The sequence below is a fragment of the Protopterus annectens genome, chromosome 17.part0 (genome assembly GCF_019279795.1).
Source record: "Protopterus annectens isolate FY-2018-M chromosome 17.part0, PAN1.0, whole genome shotgun sequence".
NCBI classification, from domain to species: domain Eukaryota; kingdom Metazoa; phylum Chordata; order Ceratodontiformes; family Protopteridae; genus Protopterus; species Protopterus annectens.
This window is the reverse complement of record NC_056751.1, coordinates 87,108,491-87,118,885: the sequence shown is the minus strand read 5'-3', so window position 1 is coordinate 87,118,885 and position 10,395 is coordinate 87,108,491. Positions and strand designations below refer to the sequence as shown.

The 10,395-nt window shown below is 41.6% G+C and overlaps 1 long non-coding RNA gene across 1 annotated transcript; it reads left to right on the top strand.

Moving 5' to 3' along the window:
* The first annotated feature begins 1,012 nt into the window (after positions 1 to 1,012).
* LOC122791329 lies at positions 1,013 to 1,318 on the top strand. Its single transcript, XR_006363136.1, has 2 exons — positions 1,013 to 1,061; positions 1,107 to 1,318. It is a non-coding gene; the product is annotated as an uncharacterized LOC122791329 (long non-coding RNA).
* The last annotated feature ends 9,077 nt before the right edge of the window (positions 1,319 to 10,395 follow it).

The following is a 10,395-nucleotide window of genomic DNA, read 5'->3' as shown; positions in this document are numbered from 1 at the left end:
CATTGTAACAAAGCTGACCCTCTGTATCCAAAGCAGTATGTGCAGATGTTCATTATATTAATCACTGATGGAGTAGTCTTTGCTGCATGAGACTGCTCCTCTTTGGTCTTTCAAGGATTGCCAGTTGGCTTATGCTGTTCAATTGCTGGGCAGATGAGTTTCCTTTGGGAAAAAGCTTCCACATTTAATATTTATTGTTTAAATGTACTTTCCAGGATATTAAAGTTGTTTTTAATCTAGCAGGAGTATTCATTAAAGCCTACATGTTTTTTTTTTTTTGTGTACGCATTGCAGTGCGATGTATACATGAGTGCGAATGGTTTTAGATTCAGTAAACACTGCTTAGCAGCACACAAGCATGGGCAAAAAAGGAAAGTTCCGTGTAATGCAAATTACCTCATAAGCAGGTGAATCTTATGCACATGACTCAGGTGGAGTGAACCAACAAGCAGAAAGGCATTCATGTAGACCCTGTGTCCATGTTCATAGTGTACCCGGCAAGTTTCCACATACAGGAGAGTACACAGAAAGAAGGGGATGTAAAAGTCCACAAATATGGACATAACTCCCCTGAAATGGTTAGACCCCATACATTAATATGTGAAAAAATGCATTGTGGATGTCTGAAAGTTCAACAGAATATGTAAAAACAATTTTTTTAATGATTTCAGCATGTTTGCGCTATGCGTCTTAGTGTACAAACATACTAGAAAAATAAAAAGTATTTTGTAATATTTGTCAGAAATGTATTATATGATGTTGCGTCAGTTCCATACAATGGTTCATAGCCATATGACCTAGGCCAGAGCACCAATGCACTATTGTACAGAACTGATGTTAGTTCCATACAATGGTGCATTGGTGTTGTGGCCTAGGTCATATTCCTATGAACCATTGCACGGAACTGACCTTGCATCACTTCCATGCTGTGGTCTAGATCATATGGCTATGAACCATGTAGTTACCAGGCTGTCAGGATGGATATGTATGCAAATGATGTGAATTCTTACCATGGTAATAGTGACACAGTCCTAATTTTTGTATCGCTGAAGAATCTACATGTTCGTGATGTCATTCATTGCTTTTTGATGATACTAAGGGCACAGGTGAGATCAGATATGTGTGAAGAATTGCAAAATCCAAAGAATTGATGTAACGGATTGACTGTTGATGCCCCTGACGGTTTGTTTGTTATTGGCCACAGCTGCTGTATGTTCTTAATGTGGGCTTTATAGGGATTTTCAACAACAAGGTCCATTGCTGTTGTCAGTGAGTTGTGTTTTCGTAAGCTGTCGAAGGCAATTTTACTTGTTATTGATTCTGATGAAGTCTCGCGATACGAGACGAAAGCGCACTCAATCTGGTTGTTTTATGTGGAAATAAAGAGCTTTGGTTTTACTTTGGAAGAGTTCACCTTTCTATAGTATTGTGGTGTTGGAGGACAACCTTTATTGTGCCAAACAGTGGATTTTATTTTTGTGTTTTGGTGCTACGTGTTCGTGTGGCTTGTGTATGTAGATATATATATATATATATATATATATATATATATATATATATATATAAAAATATGTGTGCGTGTGTGTGTTTATAAAAAATCTATATACACACATATATAGACACATATATCTCTTTCCTCATACATCTACACAACACATATACATATATATATATATATATATATATATATATATATATATATATATATATATATACATACCCACACTTCCATGTATATTTATGTCCCTGTTATCTACAGATATATGTTTATATGTCTGTGTATGTCTGTATTGTCCTACATACCCTGATAATGATGCTTAAAGCTGCAGTATGACACATATATAATGTTGCTCAAAGGACCAAATGTAAGGGCTCAACAATAGATAATACACTTCTCTACAGACCCCTGTGTCTGCTGGATGTCACAACACATATACCAACAGGTTTGCAGGTGGTGTTATGTATCATGTTGCCTACAGACGCATTGACAGGGTACACTGTTTTGGCCCACAGGCTTGCCCATTCAAATACAAGTGGCCACATATGACCAGAATGTCTACTGTAGACACATAGCTAGAAACAAAAACAGTTATCTGACTGCTAGGCTACTAGATACAGAGAACAATTGAGAAGCAATGCCACTCTGCAGCCCATACATACTGTTGAACACAAGCCTACTTTATGTACTCCACTAGTGTTCACCTGCAGTCACATATAAAACAGATGTCAGCCGTGGCACGTGCTGCAAATATTGTGATCTGCATTGTTAAAGACTAGATAAATAAGGGTTCTAATCTTACTCCACTTGGTGTGTGTGTGTGTGTGTGTGTGTGTGTGTGTGTGTGTGTGTGTGTGTGTGTGTGTGTGTGCATCTCCCTGCATAACAAATGGGAATCCCACATTGACTTCCAAATTTCAATGGGCCTGCATGTTTTGGCCCTTGCAGGTGCTGTTGGCCTCCAAACCCCATTCTTCCACAAGGCCTGCTGATGTCATGTACCTTAACAATACCAACTGCCATTGTAATGTCAGACTTGATAGGATCATAGGAGGTTACTAGGCTAATGGCCCTGGGGCCCTTCCAAGCCTAGCCAAGAGTTTATCCCTAAAAAGAAACCTCAGTCAGCACCTGTCACCCCTGTCAGTGAGGGATACAGGTGGAACCTCTGGGACAAATTTGTGGTTTCCCATCCCCTCATCAAGGTTGTGCTTGAAGAGGGTCAGTGAGGTGCTCTGTTTGACGTGAATGGGAAGTCTATTCCAGAGACGGGGCAGACTCTGGGAGACAAACCTGTCTCTCCAGCAGGTTTTGTTGATGTTGCATATTAGATTCAGGCCTTTTGAGCAGGTAGTGTGTGAGGAGTTAGACTTATGGATATGGAGCATGTCTAGTAGGGCAGGGTCCGAGATTGCCTTGTAGGTGAGACACAGATCACCTCTGAGTAATCTGTACGATACCGAGTAGAGTGATAGTGATTTGAGCCTGTCTGCATAGGACAGGTGTTGGAGGCCATGGATCCTGTTTGTGAGGTATTTCAGTGGCCTTTCCAGTGGGTGCAGATGTTTGGAGAGGTACATCCCAAATGGGATGTTATACTCAATTATTGGTCTAATAAGGGAGGAGTATAGAGAGGTAATAACCTCCTTTTTTCTGGATGCAATCCCTTTACTTATGAGATGAACCAAGTAAAAGGCTTTTCTGACCACCGCCACTACATGATGGTCGAATGTGAGGAACTTACAGTTGTCCGCAAACTTAGTCAGCCACAAGCCCTTTGTCTTTGCCTGGAGCTCTGTGAAATAGATGCCAAACAGTAGGGGTCCCAGGACCGATCCCTGGGGAACTCCACATATGTTTAAAGGCATCCTTAAATCACAACTAATAAGAGTTAGTAAACTGAATACTGAAGAAAATAACTTTATAAATCAAGCTAATTTGATGAAGGATGAATTCATTGAGAATGGTTATCCTATACATAGTATAAATACCATATTTAAGGAGGTAGTCTCAGGTAGGAAAGACAAGTATAAACCTATTTTTGGTAGAAGTACATCAATAGTAGCACAGGATACATACGAGAATAATAATAGAAATATAGTAAGATATGTAACTACATTTAATGGTAATACAAAAGAAGTATGCGATATTATAGAGAAAAATTGGATAATTTTATTAGCAATGCCAGAAATAAAAGATTTGGTAGGCATAAAACCAAAATTTGCCTTTAGGAATGAGGAGACATTAAAACAAATTTTATGTTACAAAGACTTTAAGAATAAGGAAGTAACATCCCATTGTAGAAAAGGTACTTATAAATGCTTTAACTGTACTTGTTGCATAGATATCTTTGATAAAAATGAAGATTTTCAACATCCAGTAACTAAAGAAAAATTTGTTTTTAATTGTTCAGTGAATTGTAATACAACAAAATTAGTATATTTAGCAACATGCACAATATGTACGGCATTTTATATAGGTAAAACGATGAGGAGATTAAAGGATCGTATTATTGAGCACAAGTCAGAAATAAAAAGGAAGGTACCAAATAATGGTTTATTTAAGCACATTATGGATTTCAGTGCGCATACTTTCAAATTCAGAGGGTAAATGTATTAACTACTAACCCAAGGGGAGGTGACACAAATAATGAACTTGAATTAAGAGAATATGAATGGATTGTTAGGCTACAAGCAGATTCACCACCAGGCTTAAATAGTACTGTTAGCTTAAAGCCAGTACTGGTAAAAAGACAGAGAGACAATATTTGAAGGAAGTTTATAATTCATCTGATGTTCTTTGTGAATTATTTATATATTATACATAAATTATGCTTTATAGTTTATATTTTTTTAAAGTATTTGATGTTTAGATATTTTAAATGTAAATAGGAATTGAATGTTATTGCCTTAATTGTTAGGTATGAATAAGCTGGATCATGTGATTTTAGTTTAACCTCTATTTAAAACAAAGAATATTCATTGTTTCATATGCTGATGAAGGGTGGATAGCCCGAAAGCTTCTTATTAAATTTGAGCATTTTAGTGATTCGTGTGTTGAACTCCACTAGTGACAGGTCTGCTATCGGAGATGGAGGTGCCTATTTTGACTTTGAGGGTCCTGTCAGTAAACCAGTTGGCCACCCACCTGATGAGATATGGATTTACGCCAAGTTGTGTTAGCTTTTTGATGATGCTGAAGTGGGGGGTTCTGTCAAAGGTCTTGGCCAAGTCAATGTAAGCTATATGTACTGACTTTCCCTCATCCAGGGCCTGGGTGACAGTCTCAAAGAAGTCAACCAGGTTCAACAGGCAAGATTTGCCCTTGGCAAATCCAAACTGGGTGGGGTCAAGTGCTTGGAGATTGCCTATGTCCTTGTTTATGAGATCCATAATAATACACTCCATGGCTTTACAGATCAGACTTGTCAAGCTAATGGGGTGATAGTTTCCAGGGTCAGTAGTAGCACCACCTTTGTACAAGGGGATGACAATGGCACTTCTCTACTGTGCTGGAATGAAGCCAGTACTTAAGCTCTGGTTGAATAGGGTAAATACTGTGATCTGTAGTGTGTAGACTAGATAGGTAGGGGTTCTAATCTCACTCCAGCTCACTTGGTGCCTGCAAAATAAATACAATCACCACACTGAATTAGAAAGAGTTGGGATTTTGCATTATTTTGTTTGTAGCAGATGATGTGCTCCTCCAAAGACCTGACCAGAGCAAGGCCTGCTGATGTCATCTACCATAGCATTACCTAAAGAGATGTTAATAGCATACCTGTGGTGTGGCGCATGTGTTACATATTGTGAGCTGTAGTATGTGCCATTAGATAGGTAGGCATTTTAGTCTAAGTGCAGCCAACTTGGAATGTGTCTGCTGTGCAGTGTTCTGTACATATTACTTGATAGTGGTATTATTCTCAATGTAGCCTGGTGTGTGTGTGAGAGTGTGTGTGTGTGTGTGTGTGTGTGTGTGTGTGTGTGTGTGTGTGTGTGTGTGTGTGTGTGTGTGTGTGTGTGTGTGTGCAGACGTTAGAGCATTTTACATCAGTGATGGGATCATTGGATCATTGTACATTAGTAGCTTAATGGGTCTAGGTCCCATAAAATCCTTGTCACATTCTTACCCTTATTTACAAGATCAGCACATATTGCCCCTGTTCTCATGGGACACATGCAGAAGCCCTGTGGTGACATGACAGTCATCCAGGCAATCATATAGCTTGCATCTGAGGTGGGCCAATGAGGTCCACTGTTTGCCAATAGGTGGGAGTCTGTTTCAACGGTTTGTAAAAGTGTGGTAAACATATTTCCCCCACCAGCATGTATTAGTAACGTCACATACCAGGTAATGTTCTTACAGGGGGTAATACATGTGCCTTCCACCTACAGATATGCAGCTTTTCCAATACAGCAGGGTGAGACATTGCCCTGTATGCAAGGCAGAGATCACTTCTGTGTAGCTTGTATGACACAAGCTACAATGGCAGCTATTGCACATAATCCCCATATGAGAGATACTGGGGACTTGAAGTTTCCTTGTGAGGAAACTTTGTATTGTGTGCAGTTGCCACTGGTGCTTGCAAAGGTACATGAGAAAATGGCCATTACAGTGAAATATTGGGATGCTGAGGAAAGAGTATATGTAGGTTATAACTAAAGCATTATCAGATGACAGTGCCCTCACTAATGACATGAGCATGACATACTACCTTCTTACTACTGGGTAGACATACTGATCTATGTTAAAGTAGGTGTAAACCTGTGTTGGCAGGCCTGTGTGGCCAGGTCTATCACCCTTGAGTATGTACATCAGGTGTTGCCAGTGATGTGCTACTTACCAGGAACATTGCTGTTACTGATGGAAATTATACTACATATACATTTGCATGGGTTATGGCTATGAGTATGTGAATAAGCATATGTGCAAGAAGACCCTCTTGTAGGGGAGTGACATAACTGGGAGATTGTATGACTGCTCCCAGTTTGCTGCGCCATGAGGTGCTTCTTGTCCTACTGTCAGCTACAGCTGAGTCTATGCAGTTGTACAGGTGGCATTGTTGTAGAGGTTGCCATACTTGCCTGTCCCATCTGTGGGTGGAGGTGCAGTCACGCTATTTATGCCATCCCATAGGAGGTTATCCTTTGCTTTGTTGAAGTTTACTACTGTGTTTGCCGAAGGGGGGGGGGGGGTTCAGGTTGAGTCTTTCATGTAAGGAGACCAATCTGTGGTCAGATCTTACCATCCATGGAGGACCTCACAGTGCAAGTGCTAAAGTGGTCAGCCATATTGGTAAGAACCCGATGGAGTACATTGGCTCCCCTTGCGGGGATGTCACTGCACTGGTTCAGGGCATTGCAGTTAAGGACGTGGAATAACCTTTGGTCAAGTGAGTCTGATCATGAGTAACCAACACAGTTGTTGGTTAGTGAAAGTAACCCCACACTATGGTGTTCTGATGTAGCTTGATATACATAGGTAGATTCAAGTAAGCACAACAGGCGTCCTGATTCATGGAGTTGCTCCTGTAGCTGGCAATGTCTTCATTAGGTGGTCTACCAGCACCGAATAGCACCTGCAGTGTCTCCAGGTAAGCACACTGTTTAACCAATCTGGATGTGTATCTATCTTTAATGACTATGGATACACCATCTGCATTAACTGGCACAATTTTAGCGTGAGTTCTTAACATGTGGAAGGACATGTAGCCTGGAATTGCTGTGGTGCTGTCCTGAACCAGGTGTGTGTGACTGCCCAAATTTCTGCATCTTCCAAGGTGGGAACACCTTCCAGTGAGTGGAGTTTAGTGTTGGCATTCCTATCATGTACCAGCATAACTGTGATGTTGTTTGAGGATGGCATTTCCCCTATGGAATGTTTTCCCATGAGACAACATCTATAAGCTGCACTATGGTGATGTCAGCAGCCTTGGCCACTACGCAAACTGCCAGGGGTTGACGGATGAACACCGTATGTGTCAAAGCCTCAATCTGTTGAGGAAGTCATCCCAGGCTGACATTTACTGGGTCTCCTTAAAATGACACCACATGATAAGCTAATTACTGACTTCAATCATGTTCCACGTGTACTGAGCCATCATCCTAGTTGAAGGTGTAATGCAGCTGAAGGCTATGAGCATACCCACCAGAAACAGACTCTGTAAACTCAGTCATGTGTCTGCATACAGTCCATTGAGGTATGTCTCAAGTTGTACACACAACAGGAGTTATGACATCATCATAATGGCATCTGATGTTGCAAACCTGCATGCATGTGTGGCATACCCTGGCACCTCACAGACAGCTAACTGTGACCCTTCCCATGTGTAGCCTGGTGAGAGGGACATCATTGTGTCACATGATGTAATCACCTATGAGTAATAGGGCTGAGTTTGTGTTTTGCCTTTGGTGTGTGACCGGTGAGACAGTGGTGCATCCGCTATTATGTGTACTGTGTACTGTAGAGGTATGTTTATGTGTACTGAACTTGCAATTGGGTTTCTGAGGTGTCTGTTCTTTGCATATGTGTCTGGTAAGGAGCTGCACTCATGCCGTTGTGTGTGATGTGGGTGTGGGTGGAGTATATGGTGAGGTGTGCATGTTGTCAAACTGCTCATTGTCATATGTACTGACCGGTGTGTGAAGCAGCATGGAATCAAGGTTTGTTATATAGTCACATCTCTCTCACATTTTGTTTGTGTGGCATATCAGTATTAGGGCAGGGACACTGTCTACATCTCAACATTGGTCACTGATAATGCCATTAGCAATAGCCTTGCTTATGTGTACATCACAGCAGACCTTCATTAGGCAGTGGCCTGACAGATGCTGAAATGTAACATGTTATCACCTTTATGTAATTCTCCTATTGTAACACAGCAACTGAAAGTGTGTCATAACATGGTTGAGTGAGTACAATGCTTTGCCAGGCATGTGGTCCTTGGATTAACCATAATCCTGTGATTAGGCATGGTCGCAGTTGCATACCTACAAATGTGACAATGTACAACTCCAGCACAGTTAGGATCATGCTGCTACATGCTTGGGGTTGACAGCCTTAAACACACTGTCTGTAAGCACTCCTTGCAGTAAAGATGTGGATGTCCATGCATGCACATAGAACTTGTTCAACTCTGCAGTCATTACTGTGGCCTTGCTAGTCTACACTGCCTGTCAAGCAACCAGGAAGCACACTGGATGTTGTGTGACATGATGTAGGAACATATACATGTTCCAGTTACATAAATGTACAGTATGACATACATAGGACAGGTGTGGGTACACACACTTTAGCCAAAGGTGGCCACTCCTCTGCAGTATGCCTCAGAACTATGGCAAACAGACATACACCGTGAAGCTGTTAGAGGTCAGGCTGCATGAATAGCTGGGAAATTATCACCTAACAGGGTTCACTGCTACTGTGGTGCTTGCTTGAGCAACCTTGGATGTCTGTGCCAGTGGGCATTGAACATCATATTGTGACACTGCAGCTGTGTTCTGATTCACCATCCACTCATTACCCTACTGAAATCCTAAGAACCCTGGAATACAAGGCATAATACATGCCAAACTGTGATGATTGCTCTGATTGCTAATCAAGGCATCTACCTGTAAAAGGGTATGTCAAGCCTACGCAGCCTTGCATGACGTGGGACAACTATGTGGATGAACAAACAGGCTTTGGCCTGCCCCTCATGTGGGGTTTGGTGCTAATGTTTTGCTTTTGGTGAGAGACAAAGTGTAGGAACATGGTATCCCAGGACAGAGTGCTTGAGGTGAGACCAGCAGTTGTAGTAGGCATGCGCCAGCAATTCATGGGACTCCCCACTTGTCAGCATTCTTCACAAGGTAACTGTGTCATTGCAGTACACACTGCTTGACTATGCTCTGTACAAACACAGACATGTTGGATGACTACCTTGTTGGAAACCATGATGGAATAAACTTCAATACTTAGTTGTACAAAGGGCAAGTAGCATGCAGTGACAAGCAGTGTCCCCAGATGTCTCAGCAGAGTTACATTTAAAGCCATTAAAATACTTATCATGGAAATGATCATTAACAATGTAGTACACCTGCAGACACTGACCCAACCCACTGTGTTTTATTCAAGGTCAGATCATGCCTACACTAAGCATTGCACCTAATCGATTGTTACAGTATGCGATGGATGAGGGGAAATTACTTACCCCACCTACCGTGGCCTGAGAAGGCATTTGACAAGATTAGGCCATCAGGTATTGTGGACACACTGTAGAGGTTATTTACAAACTTGCATGTCAGTCGTTGGCTAGCCAAGTGTCTGACACTCATTATCTGGGAAGATAGGATTGTGTAGGCCAGTGCTACAATGAGGCCAGTCACAAGTGGACTACTCACACACATCATCCCTGGGACTACCCCTCATAGCCATTCCCTTTTCTGCAGTCACAGCCACTGTCAGTGACCTCAGACTAACTCCATTTGCAGATGACTGAAAATAAGGAGCTGTCACTGAATCCACACAGAATCAAAAGTTATCCAGGATGGGCTGACACACACATTCAGGTGTTGTCAGAGCCACTGACAAATATTATATGCCAAGGAATGCACAATACTATACTTTTGGCAGTCATCCACCCCCTGGAAGATACATATTGTTCACACACCTCCAACAGTTGACCTGTTAATCAGGGACTTATGGACACAGGGAGTGATCTAGCCATTCACATTTACTGGTCAGTGAGATGTGGGGCTTCATACAGTGTTGCACAACCTATAGAGACAGGTATGGCATGTAAATCCCAGAATGTCATTGTTACACTGTATGTGGCATTCATCACACCTATCAGTGAGTGCAATGCCACCTTTGGTATGTAAGTACACAGGCATATCTGACACCTGTAACAGCTAGAG